This window comes from Chinchilla lanigera, unplaced genomic scaffold (assembly GCF_000276665.1).
Source record: "Chinchilla lanigera isolate Chin_1 unplaced genomic scaffold, ChiLan1.0 scaffold00023, whole genome shotgun sequence".
In the NCBI taxonomy this organism is placed as follows: Eukaryota; Metazoa; Chordata; class Mammalia; order Rodentia; family Chinchillidae; genus Chinchilla; species Chinchilla lanigera.
In genome coordinates, this window is record NW_004955424.1 from 25,887,482 (window position 1) to 25,901,592 (window position 14,111).

Below are 14,111 nucleotides of genomic sequence, written 5' to 3' on the forward strand. Positions count from 1 at the left end.
AGACCCTCACAATAGGTATGTATTAAAGGTAAAGATCTCATTAAAGAGCATAGGGTAGCAATAGGAGTGAAAGAATTCATGAAAATTCAAGAAATAGTCATACTGCGGTATTACTAATATTTCATGATAGTTTTTTTTTTTTTTTTTTGGTACCGGAAATCTAACTCGGGGACGTTGTGCTTGCTGGGCCATGGTAGATTTTATATGAGTGCTTATGGTGGCAAATTAAGTGATTATTCCTGTAAACTAGGTCTATGTAAACAAAATATTTTTCAGAGCTAATGAATGGATCCACAGAGCTAAGTTTCAAGTGAGAGACCACTGGTCATTTTAAGCAGAGTAACAGACCCAATGACCATCTCTCTGATTTGTAAAGACTCCAGAAAGTCCCCATGGAGCAGCCTGAAAATGAGATTGGAAAACACTGCCAGCAGAAGGGAAGAGGTAAAGAAAAAGGGGGAAGCCCTCTTGTACCCCAGTCCTTCTGTTAGAGTGGATGGAGGTACAGGCTTCTCCACTCGTCTGTAGGAGCCCTTTAGTTCGGAAGAGGAGCCTATCCTTTCAGCCAGACTTCTTTCTGCCCTTTATTATTAAGTCTTTGTTATCCTGTCCAACCAACAGCACAGGACTTCCTTCCCCATTTCAGTTTCTGCGCTACGGAACTCACTTGTCCAATTCAACTAAAGAGAGGGTGCAGCTATCTCATTGTACAAGGAGGACTCGCATCACTGGCTACCTGACAGAAGAGGCTGCTGCTCTCCTGGTTTGGTGGTTGTGGGAGACTGTGGGAACTCTGACAGCAAATACAAGCATGGAAACATGCTCTTTCTTAAAACTTTATCTCCTTTTTTTACATTGTTTTTTTTTCCTGTACTGGGAATCGAACTCACAACCTTGTGCTTGCCAGGCAGGCACTGCCGCTGAGCTAAATCCCCAGCCTCCTTAAAACTTCATCTCTTCAGACCAGTTTGTTCTTTGTTGTATGGGAGAAGATGAATTCTTCCATATTTGTAAATGATTTTTGCTTTTACTAATTAAAAAAAGTCATCATCATAAATTATGTAAGCTTTCTACTTCAATAGATTCATTTGATGATTTGTCAGTTAAATTCTCTTTGTCTCATTTTATGTTGATTTCTCTCTAAATCCTTCAGTGTTCTCCTTTTCTATGTGGTTTCTTAAATAAAGGAAAATATGAGTGACCTAATTGTTGATTGCCTGACCCCCTATAGTAGCAATCTTTTGCGGGGGGTTCTTGTTTCCCTATATAAAAAAAGAACTTGCTATAATATTTCTAGAAAAAACTTTCAAATATACTTTTTATTGTAAAGCATGTTATCACTGATTGTTCTTCATTTGTAATGACTACCTAAATAGGAGAACTCATATTTTTCTATTATAATGGTTCTTCGTTCAAGCCAGCCAATTATCAGTACGAAGAACACCAAAACTCATGCGAAGTACAGCTGAATACAGTACAGAGGAAGCCTCACAGAAAATGAAATTCTTTGCACCTATGTAATAAAAAAGACTTCACAATAAAGGAAGAAGAAGATGTCTTACACAAAGAAAGCTACTTGTGAATCGTACTGAAGATCCCTGAGATGTACAGTGAGCCACGAGGAGAAATTATAATAAGAAAATTCCTACGTACATGGCAAGCTCTTGTGAGCCGCTATATCAATCATTGTGACAATCTTTTCTAACAGGCAAATCCTTCATATTTCTAGCTCCTTCATTATCCTTGCCGGAGAATCTAATGAGCAGTGAAATGTCCAAAATGTGGGAAGCGAGAAGAGGTAAAGTCCCTTAATAAGCCAGCACGGGAAAGTCAGTTCCTCCTAATGTTTCCTGAAATAAACCAAAAGAGGCAATCATTAAGACAGGAAAAAGTGTCATTTTCATCACAATGCCTATGAGTTCATTATCATTTAATTTACAGCTCTTCCTATGTAAATTAAAAGCACGTTATCCCTTCAATTTACCGAAGATAAATCACCGGACAATTCCCAATAAAAATGATAAATAGCATCTGTGTTAGTGCTGCTGTCGGAGCTGGGGGATCAGGGGAACTTTCAAACAAACAAGGAACACAAAAGGGCTCAAGATGCAGCCCAGTGAGTTCTGGCTAGAAACGATCTCCAGAGATTTAGTGGCAAACCCCTTGCCAGCAGGTATAGCTAGTGGCGCAGCTTTTGGAGGCAAAGTTGCCAAGCGCTGAGGGTTAAGAGCCCAGTATGATAACACTGATTTTCACTGAAGCTTAGTCCAGCTCCCATGTAGATAACAATTTACACAACCAGAAGCGGGCAGGGTAGGAAAGAACATCTTTGCACTACCCCACCTAGAGTTCTTCTCACCTTTTATCTGCTTTGACCAGAAACGCAGTCCCCGTGCCGTACATTCCTCGTTCTAAAGGATGTGCTGCACATACAAGGTAGTGGACAGTACCCTCTATGTGGGCATCTGCTTGCTGTCCTCAGCACTGGTCCGGACTAACTTTTTTCTAGCCTGTAAGGAGACTTTTTCTAACTAAAGAAAGGCTTAAAGAAAACAGTTTAAAACAACAAAGTCATTATGCAAATGTAAGACATTCAAAGTTATAGGCATAGAGATAATACATAAAATGCGAAAGGACAATGAACTTTTTAAATCCAACTTAGGTCATTTCAAATTCTTTTTAAAAAATACGATTCTGTTAGTATGAATATTTTAAACTCATATACAGTGCTCAGCATAAATCCTCTTTTGTCCAACCCCAAAAATCTTCAGTTTTTTTAACTCCATGGTTGTATATTCGTTTCTTCTGGAAACCCTCAGATGTTCACTTAGTCCTCTATAACCCGAAGAAGCACACAGCGAGCTTTTCTGGATGCCTCCCTGGTTTAATAGGAGCAAAGGATTTGAGTTAAAAGCAGTAATATTTTGAATTAAATGAAAATAAAAATGTCATCAAATTCTAAGATGCACTAAAAGCAGTGATTCTAGAGAAAGTTATAGGATTTCATACATATGTTAGAAACAAGAAGAAGCTACAATCAAATTTCTGTTCTTTACCCTTGGGAAGCTAGTAAAAGAACAAATCATACTAAAGTAGGCAGAATAAAATAAACAATAGAAATAAGAGCAAAATGGGTAAGATTTAAAGCAAGAAATTTATAGAGTTTGGGAAACCAAATCAAGTTCTTTGTAAAGATCAATAAAATTATTAAACTTCAGGTTAGACCAATGAAGGAAAAAAGTGAAATGTCTTGAATTATATCAGAAATGAAAAAAATAATCATCACTACTGATCTCATGGACATGAAAAAAATAATAGAGGAATTGTTATGGTCTGGATCTTAAATGAACACTGCAATCTCATGGGTTGAAAGCTTGGTCCTCCTCAGATGGGCACTGGGAGGTAGTGGAAATTGCAGGAGGACTTAGGTATAGCTGGAGGAAGTGACTTTGTAGGGTGTTTTGTCTACAGCTGGTACTGAGCACTTGTCTCTCCCCTCCCGCCTGTCCCCTTTTCTCCCATCTGCCTCCCCCTTTTCTTTCTCTCCCCTCCCCCTCCCCCTCTCTTCCCTTGCCCCCTTTTCCTACCCCTCTCCTCTGTTTGTATCTCTCTCTCTCCTGGCTGCCTTGGCAGAGCAATTCTGACACTCTGTACCATTCTGCCGTGAGGTACTGCTCTCCTAGTTTTTAAAGTAATGGACCAGCTGCCATGGACAGAAACCTCTGACACTGAGACTATAAAAGAGAATCCAATTTACAAAGTACTGAGAACAAAGAATTTAACTGAATATTTATAAAAATTTCATACTCCAGAAAAAAAGCATTAGGAATAATTACTCTTTTAGTCATTCTCATAGGTGGTTAGTGAATAGTTGCTGATATCATCTATATTTCTCTGATAATTAATTATGTCAAACATCTCTTCCTGTTTTCCTTCATTTCTCCCTTCTTTGCGAGGTGCCAGTGATGATTAATTGTTATACGTGAACTTGGCCGGATAAAGGAATGGCTAGCAGATAGGTACAGCACACTTTTGGGTGTCTGAGGCTCTTTCCAGAGGTGACTGGAATGTGGGTCAGCAAACTGAAAGGGGAAGATCAGCCCTGACTTTGGGTTTGTAGCTTGGATAGAATAAGGGAAAAAAGGAGGAAATTGGTATGCATTTCAAGGAACTCCATTCTACTTGAGTGTGTCTTCTGCTGCCATCCCCTGCAGACATCAGATGCCAGTTTCCAACACAGACTCATGCTAGTGGCGCTCCTGGGGTGTCCCAGGCCTTTAGTCTCAGACTGTTGCTGTATACTCGATGACACCTGCCCATGGTTACCACCTTCTCGGACTGAGCAACGGCTTGCTCCTGCAGCTCTCCGGCAGGCAGATGGCCACTGACTCCCAAATGATCCTGTGAACTTACCTACTTGTGATGCATCTGCTCCTCTAAGAGTCCTAAGCAATGCAAAATCTCCGAAATCCTTTGTGCATCTTCCCTGTGACTTCTATTAACCAGGCTACCCTGCAAATGTACCACATTCTTCAGTTTTCTGTTTGCCTCCACACCATTTTAAGATTTCCTAGAAGAAAAAGTTATCCCAGAGGCCTGATTACTTCCAGCTTCAACATTTTGGTTAAGAACGTTATTGTTGGTATTGTGTGCTACACATGCATTGCATAAGTATCTTATCACTTTTTTCTATTTTATGGAATTATTACATCTTTAATGATACTGATATTAATCATAGATCCCTCCATTATAAAATTGTCCCTCAATTTTTTAGTAAGTGATTATTGCCTGAATCAATTATCATGAAAGTTTATAACAATTTGATTGTTACAATCTCCACTGTATTTGCTAAAAGGAATTTTTTGGTAAACATGTTTTCTACATTAACATGTTATATAAAGAGAGAAGAAAGGTGCTCAATTGTTTCTTAGCTTTTTTTTTTTTTTTGGTACCATGAATGGAACTCACAACCTTGCGCTTGCCAGGCAGGCGCTGTGCCACTGTGCCGCTGAGCTATATTCCTGGCCCTATTTCTTAGTTTCTAATTTTCATAGAAAGTCATTGGTACCTTAGTTATTTCCAGTGCTTTTAATTGTCACCTTTTTTGTTTGTTAAATTTCTTAATAAAAAGTGTTATCAAAAATTCACATTTTTAGCCATGTGTGGTGGCATATGCCTGAAAATTCAACACTACAGAAGCTGAGGCAGAAGAATTCTGTGAATCTGAGGCTAGCCTAGGTTACATAGTGAGTTTGAAGTTAGCTTGTCTCACTACATAGTGAGACTATAGTGTTTCAAAAAAAAAATCACATTTTTAAATGTATTTGACAAATTTCTATTAAATACATTAACCTTTTTGGATGCTCAAATCACCCCATCTTGGGAACAGGGCAGTTCTGCATGCTGGTTACTCTGTGTTGATAACTTTGCCCAGCAAATGACACCTGGTATCACCTCCGTGAAGGGATTGCATTCCGATAGGAGTAATGCTCCGATGTTACAATATTTCATTGCTCAGGTTCACCGAAGAAACCCACCACTCACGCAGGTACTGCATGGATCAGTGCTGTACGGACATACAGGACAGAGACAAAGGAAGATCACCTTAAAAAGTGGGCAGAACGCATCAGAACAAAGGCCTCTTCCTGCAGCTGACAACAAAGCGCTCTCTGCCTGCGTCCTCCCGGGCTGCAGGGAATGAACCTGTTCCCTCCACTCCTGGAACACAGACAGCGCAAGGACGGGTGGGAGCCGGATGATCAGCACACGAAAGAGCAGCATGGCGGAGCGCGCACTGCGTCTGAAGCTTGGGAAACTATGGCCCACACCGCGGTACGCCCTCCATGTGTGCTGTGAGAGCTGTTAACCTTTTCATAAGGAAGTGTTTCAAGTCCAGGACTTGTGGGTACACGGCTGAGCACGCGCCAGATGACAGCACGCAAGTGACTGCCTTTTCTAATACACCTTCGCGATTCTCTGACAAACATCCAGGTCATCTCGATGCTTCCTCTCCACACCTGGAGTTAGATGTGCCCGGAGAAGACCCAGGTACTTTTCGAAAGGACAGGTATGAAGAGCGTTTTATTTCCTCATTGTGATTAGTTTGTTGTTGCTTTTCAGGTGTTTTGATCACAAATTTATTTTGTAAGTCCTCCTCTAATTTAATATTTCATAACTTAATTTTATTTCATACTTTATATCTTTTATTCTCACACTTCAAATCTTGGCCTGTAATACTATTAACTTACTCCCTTTTTATTATACTTATGACATTCAAAATATTTTCAAGATAATAAAATATTGTTAAAAACACACTACTTGGTAAAGACGCATCTCTTCTGTCTCATACAAAGACTCATTTTTGTTAGTTGTTGCATTATCCTTCCAGTATTTCTCCGTGTGAATAGAATAAATTTGTATTTATAATTACATCCAACACTGCATACATAGATTGTTAGAATAAATCTATCTATAATTCTGCCTCTCACCCCTTTCAGTGATCATTACCTCAATACATCTTAGACCAGTAATAGTGTATAAATTTCCTTTGTACTGAGGCACTAGCCTTTTTTATGGCTGCACTGTGTGGATGCGTGAGAATTTACGTAAAATTCTGTTGTTATACATTTGTTTTGGTTAAAATCACTTACTAAGGACATCAATATCAGTCTTACTTTCATACTGTTTGAACTTATAAAAGCCAGGAAACGTGTACTTAAGATTGATTTTGTGACGATGCAGACCTGTAATCCTACCTCTCAGCAGGCTGAGGCAGGAAGATCACAAGTTCCCAGCTACACAGGAAATTCCTGCCCCGGCTGAGTGCAGAGGAAAAACTTGTCTCCAGGAAAAAAAATTAAAAATGACTGCATTTCCTTTTCCACAGAATGTCTCTCACACATTTAATAAATCATGTCAGATTGAAACCTTTGAGCTATATACATTTTACTGCTACGATGTGGAGAACTAGCATGTGCTTGTCAGTCTTGCCAAGTGGGATTCTAGAAGAAAGCAGTTACTCCAGCTAGGTTTGTAGTATCTGCTGGCTTGCAGGTTGCAAGTGCTCCACGAGGCGATTTCAGGCAGCTCTCCCTGAAGTGGCGCTGAATGGAGGTGCAGGGTCCCAGACTGGCCCATGATGGCTATAGCAGTTGAGTCAGAGCCGACAGCTGCCTGACTACTAGAAGTAGGTGGTTCTCCTTCAGTCCTCCAGAGATGCTGTCTGCCTTTCTGCCCGCCTGGAGGCTGAGCCTGTGTGCGTCTCCTTGGCTGACTTGGTATTGGTCAGAGTTCTCTGGGGAAAGAACCAACAGGCTGTATACAGAAGGAAGTTTGCTAGGGGATCTGGCACCTATGATTACAGAGGCTGAACAGTCCCACATTTTCTGTCTGTTGATTGGGGCCAAGAGAGCTCGGGGGTCATTTAGTCCAAGTCGTAAGGTCTGAGAATGCAAGCAGCTAAGCTCAAAAACCACCAATGCCCATCTGAGAGCAGGAGAAGCCTGATGCCACACATACGGAGAGAGAACAAGTTTGCCCTTCCTTGCCTTTCTCCTATCCTAGCCCTCCACAGGAGGTTAGATGATGCCACCCACACTGGCTTTGTGGCTGTGCCTGACTTAGTGTGTTGGCACAAATGCTCATCTTTGGCAGAACCACCCTCATAAACATATCCAGAATAATGTTTTACCACCCTAGACATCACTTAGTCAAGTTGATAGAGAAAGTTAACTATCACAGACTACTTTGCCTAAGCACTGCTCCCTGACTCGGCTGTGTCCAACCCTGGTGCCCCGTGTCTGACAGAGGAAGGCAGAGGTTGAGACTAGGCTTCCAGTCCCAGTTTCTTCCCCATGGGATCATCTGTGGCTGAATCTTTTGACTATATTCTACCAGGTAGCGCCACTGGCCAGCGAGGTCCGTACACTCAAGTGGGGAGTCTCTCTATCCCCTATGCTGGAGGAAGTTTGGAGAAGTTACTTGTCTTTAAGGGAAAAAAAAATCTAATTTTTAAAGTTCCATTTTACAGTACCAGTTACAGCAGGTTGTGATAACTTTCTCTGCTGTTCTCTCTTTCCATTTCCAGTGACTGCCCTCCTTACTCTGTCAGAGGCTAAAGAGCTAAAGTGTGACCTTTGCCACGCTGTTCATTATAATGACAGCCCTCTCAAATCTTAGCCAAGTGTCCCTTTTTAAATAATCCTCAGATTTCTGAATTTGATTACGCTGTAATTTTCCTATCAGCATCCTGAATGGTATAAAAGCGATAAGGAAGTTATCAGTAAAAGCTTGAAGATGAATATTAAGTAATTTTTAAATATTTAACAGACTATTGCATGTATAAGCACATTTACTCCATAACATTGTTAATTTATTGACATCTGTAGGGTTGCTCTCTATCTCTTTCACAATATATTACTCCTAAAATACTGCAGATATTCTACACAGTTCCATGTAAATTAATTCATATTTCTTGTTTAACAAAAAAAAACACTGTAATTTTTAAAAGTAGTTTTCTATTTTTAGGGTAACATTAGGCATATAAGAAACTACGCTTGTGTGACATGTGCATGTTATTAAGGGGCTGGTCAGATAAAGCAAAACATCCAGCTTAATGGATAGAGTGGTGATTTCACAAATCAATCATAACTCCTGACATTTTCTATAAAATATTACCTTTAAAGCACTCGTAGAATTTATTTATTTATTTATTTATTTATTGTTTTTTTTCCAGTACCATGAATTGAACTCACGATCTTGCGCTTGCCAGGCAGGCGCTGTGCCGCTGAGCTAAATCCCCAGCCCCGATTTGTAGAATTTAATTCCTTCATGGTAACAAAGCCACCGCTCAGAAGATGTGGTCACATGTACTGTATTTATACAGTAGTATAAATGTAAATATCTATCTGTATGTATTTTACCCAAAAGTTTGCATTCTAGAAATTTCTTCTCCCTTAATTTCATAAAAAAATTTGGATTTTTTAAAAAAGGATCCCATACCAGCAGTTTGAAGGATTCAACAAAAGCTTATTTAATGCAAGTTATCTTTTGACCTCTGTCCAAACAAGAGAACCAGCTTAATTTTTCTCATGGATATATAATTGTTATAATAACGTTCTAAATTAGCACTGTTGGAGACCACTACAAAGGGGATCTGAGCAGGATTTAATATTAGCCAATTGGCTTTCCATGTTCACTTGTGAATCTGTCCAAGGCCTAGGCTCCTTGTCTGGAAATGGTGGACTCATATTAAGTGAACCTCTGTGAGTCACTAATCCCTACTAGAACCTGTAGTGGTGATGAAGCCAGAAAACCTCAAAGGACAAGACAAAATCACAGCCAAGGAAACCTGGGTCAGATCTCAACTAGATAAAGGCTGTAGACTCAGGCATCTCATTCTTCAGTGGATTAACTTCATACCTTACTTGGGGAAGTCCTTAAGTGGTTCTGCCCTACTTGAGTGCTCCCCTCCCTTCTGATAACCAAATAAATATGGGCCACCTGGAGAAGGTCTTGGTCTTTACCCTGAGAGAATCTCGAATTCTGTGAGAGGGCTTTGATCCTCCTGGGGCTCTGAAATCATTCCATTTGCCTCTTTTTATTTAGCCTTCACAGTACACTCATTCAGGAGATTGCAGACCTTATCAGTGCACAATAACTAAGGGATATTATTAATGCTATAAAGCATGGTGCTTTGACATTTCAAAATGCTTTACATGTATGATTTTATTTATTCTTACAATTGTTTATAGACAAGGGCTGGGGATACAGCTCAGTGGCACAAGTGCCTCCCTGGCAAGCACAAGGTCCTAAGTTTGATTCTCGGTACCAAAAGAAAAAAAAAAATTCAATATAATTGTTTATAGACAATTTGAAATGATTGTTTTTCTGAATTACTGGTGAAGAAATAAAAACTCTGCTAAATTAAATTAATTTTCTGAGAACAGTCTTCTATGAGAGATTGAGTTTAGTAAGAATATAAATCTTCTAATTCCATTTCTAGAGCTATTTTCAGCAGATCTCATTTTTAAAAAGCACCAGCAATATTAAACTAATCAAATCAAAATAAAATTCCTTCTAAAATTTTCTAATAAAAACAAAGCAAATACACACACAAGCCACTTCTATTTTAAAGTTTGGGTTTATGTTCTACATGTTACACATGCTGGCAGAAGGGCGACAAAATATATAAACAAATGTGTACTAATACTAGTCTTATGACCGGGGGGGGGGTAATTTAACCCCTCTGTACTTCAGACCCTCCTCTACTTCAACTAGTAAAGATAATGAAGCAGAGAAGTAGAGGCGGCCAAACGGTAGCACTCCGTGGTAGCGATGGGAGTTGGTACTGTTACAGTTCTCATTATTATTCAGTCTAATCTTGGAGAGTCATTTTGTGCAGAGAACCAACATGGCGCTGTGTGTTATTTGCCCTCAGATCTCAGTAGGACAGGAGTGGGCATACAAGTTCATCTATTTGATTTCATTGGCTCTCAGGCATGACTTAGCTACTTTACTTAAATATATTATGTTTACTTGGCTGTAAAATGGAAATTATATTAATATGTAATGATGAGAATTTAATATTAGTGCATATGAAAACTGCTTCATAAACTGCACTATTAAAGACATCATTTGTCCACATGGCAAGTTTAACTAAGTATTATAATATGAACCAGATAATCTCTGATTGAAAGTTCACAACATTTCTTTGATTCATAATCAAAATATGGGTTTTAGACAAAGACATTGGAAATGAAATGAAAAACAAATATAGAACAAATAATTTCTGTCTGGAAAACACATTACTACTGATATAGGCAGGAAATGTTGCACTTGACCGTTCCTATAATACACAGAGGGTGTCTTTTTACTAACAAGCTTCAGAGTCTGTAATCTTACTTAACTTCCCCAAGGGTGAAGTGGTGTTTTCTCTTATTCAATAACAGGCAAGGCTTTCAAATTTTAAAAAAATCACTTTCTGTTGGGAATGTAATTGGCAGAGGAATAGATGCATGAAAGTGACTTAGTGAATTTCAGTTACTGTAAACTCCCCTTGATACTGTATGATTAGATGTTTTCAATTTGCAATCCAGATGCCCATGGTAATAATACGTTATAACCACTAGATGGCACTACTTTCAAGGCAATAAAACAGCTTCTGACATGATGTAATGGAAAGGATGTGGCAGTTTGCTTCCCATATTCTTTAAGCATTGCTTAAAAAATATAAAATAAAATTAGATATCAGAAAACAATTTTGAAAGTGAAGATGGTTAATATTTTCAGACCTATATCTCATCCTTCATTACTGATGATTTTCAACTTGAAGTTTTGTGATTTAAAAGACAAAGGTAATAAAAATAGAAAATTAGAGCAAAATAAGTGGGTTTTTCCCGGAATCTTTGGCATCTACCAAATACAAATAAGTCATTCTCAAAGAGATTTAGGAGGCGAAGGGAGCTGCATTCGCATTTAAAAATCTCCACGTCGCTTTTCTCTGGTTTGATAATTTAGAGAAAATACATCCATCGCATCTGTGTAAATAATACAATTCACAGGTATAACTTCCCCTCCTTGAGCGTTCCAGGAAATAGGACCAGTCTGCATTACAGCCGGTGTCGTAAAACCCTACACTGGGAAGGGGGAATTAAAAAAATAGCAGTTCTTTTGCTAGAGAAAAAAATTCAATAGTATTTTTCAAGGAAAGAAAGCTTGGAAAGACATTATATATTTATAATGCTTAATATATAATGGAAGGTATATTGCATAAAACTTTTATAGTCTTATTTCTGATTTCTCAATTTTTTAAAGAACATGTACTTTATGGTGAGAATGTGGAGAAAATGTACAGTACACTACATTTTAAACAGAATTATTATTGTGCACTCCTCTCCACAGAACAATTTCTGGAATATGAACAGCCGAGTCCCAGGTGCCCCAGAACTGCGCTCTGGACCTGAGGGCTTAGCACCCACCAATCTGCTGGAAGGATGGACTGTTTATAATTTTATTCATCTCACTGTTCTCCAGGTTTGCCTGTTTCTGCTGCCCAGGAAGCACAGGAAACTGAGTTCTTTCATTCGGAGAGACAAGTCACCTGGCAAAACACTTCGATGTTTAGCATAAGACCCTACTTCTTAGTATGAATGAGAGAGATAGTCAGGGAGCAATGCTAGCAAAATGCAACTAAGAATTTAAAGACATCTGCTGAAGACATTAACACAGCCACTGAATAGGACCACCCTTAGCTCATCAAATGTGCCTTTATCTTATTACAGATCCTTTTGAATAGCTGTGCATTTATTTTTTTTTACATGTACTAACTCCACACTCTGAATTTAATAATTATTTACTACAAACACCAACTAATAATAAAGTAATAAAATCAGTAATAAAATAAAAATTTTATGCCAACATTTGAGACCACTAACATCTACCAGAACAGCTGAGTAGTCATTCAAATATATATCAAGGGGTATAGCATAGTATATTCATATTTTAATCATATTTATATAATAATTACTTAAATCTCCTAATAATTTCCAAACATACTAGAGTGGTAGATAGATAGCATACATTTAAAATGCTACATCTTTTTCAAAAGCAAGATTGTCATTTTATATTTCATGAAACAGCAAACTTTGCTTTTTTGAAAAACTTGACTAAATTTAAGTGAAAATTTCAGCATGAGTAACCAAATAATTATTAATGTTGAGCCAAGCAATAGATGCATTAATTAGTCACTTGTACACAAGTCCTTGTTTCACAAATCCCTTGTAGATAATTAAAGAAGGAAATATCTTACAATGGAAAGAAGCCTTGCTAGAAAAGAATAGTTCTCAATTAAAAATGTATAGAAATATTTAATTCCCTGGACTTAAGGGTCCAATTTTACTCTTTGTAGTAAAAGAAAGAGCAAAATAAAGTTTTCTTTTGGTCTCATATCTACTGTTTTCAAAATGTTATTTTAAAAACTAATTACTTTTTTTTTTTTTTTTTTTTTGGTTTTTCTCTGGTACCGGGAACCGAACTCACGACTTTGCGCTTGCTGGGCAGGCGCTTTGCCGCTGAGCTAAATCCCCAGCCCCTACTTTTCTTTTTAACATGTGTTTTCTTGATCTTATCCATTTCAACTTTCTCAGAAATAGTTTATTCCTTTTTGCAAGGAATGATCTTTTCAGTTTATTTTGCAGTTTATTCAAAAAATCACACTTGCTAAGATCTCTTTTCTCTCATGTAGATGATTTTTCTAAGTCCATTAGTTTACTATCTTTTTGGAATTCTTTTCATCACTATGGGAAAGTTTATGCACTAAAATTTGTAACTGGCCAATAACTGAAACATGCTGGAATTGTTTTTTGTTGTTGTTGTTGTTTTTTGGAGACAGGATCTCCCTGTGCAGTTCAGACTGGCCTTGAGCTCACTTTGTAGCCCAGGTCGGTCTCAAACTGACAACGATCCATCCTCTTGCCTCAGCCTCCCGAGTGCTGGGATTATAGGCGTGAGCCACCACACTCGGCTTGGAATTGTTGTAAATATATTTAAGGCTTTCTCACATTCTTTGTAGCCAAAAAAGGGAACCGTATCACACGTAATAAAGCAAAGCTCCACTTGTCCATGCATTTATTGAACGGCTTACTATACCCGGTGTTATTGCACGTTCTTGGTTGACAGCAGTAAACATGCAATGGGAACAACTGTGTGAATACGGGAAGGTAATAGTTTGCTCTTCTGGAGCTCATATTGCTGTGTGAGAAATGAGAGGGAAAACACAGGCTTTTACTTGTTCTTTAGTTTTGAATTAACATAAGTAAGTTATGGCATCTGAAACATCCTTCCATGGCATTCAAATATTTATTCTTCTGTTCTACACTGAGTATTTCTGTAAAAACAAGAAAAGCAGTATACTAAGATGATATTAAAATGTATTTTAAAAGGTTTGGTACTAAATTATTTTCCCACTTAATGAAAGTTACTTTTTATTTTTTAATGCTTATAATGACATCAAAAGAGATATAGATATAAGTAAATAGCTATTCAAAAGGTTTTACATATACAAATATATATACACTATATATGTATGTATATATATCAGGCATAAAAATAAA

General features: G+C 38.1%; 1 long non-coding RNA gene across 1 annotated transcript; it reads right to left on the reverse strand.

The window, feature by feature from the left end:
• Window positions 1–2,750: 2,750 nt before the first annotated feature.
• On the reverse strand, window positions 2,751–5,560 carry LOC102003670. The gene is made up of 3 exons (XR_261109.1): window positions 5,353–5,560; window positions 4,414–4,570; window positions 2,751–2,879 (listed from the first exon to the last, which is right to left on the reverse strand). It is a non-coding gene; the product is annotated as an uncharacterized LOC102003670 (long non-coding RNA).
• Window positions 5,561–14,111: the final 8,551 nt, after the last annotated feature.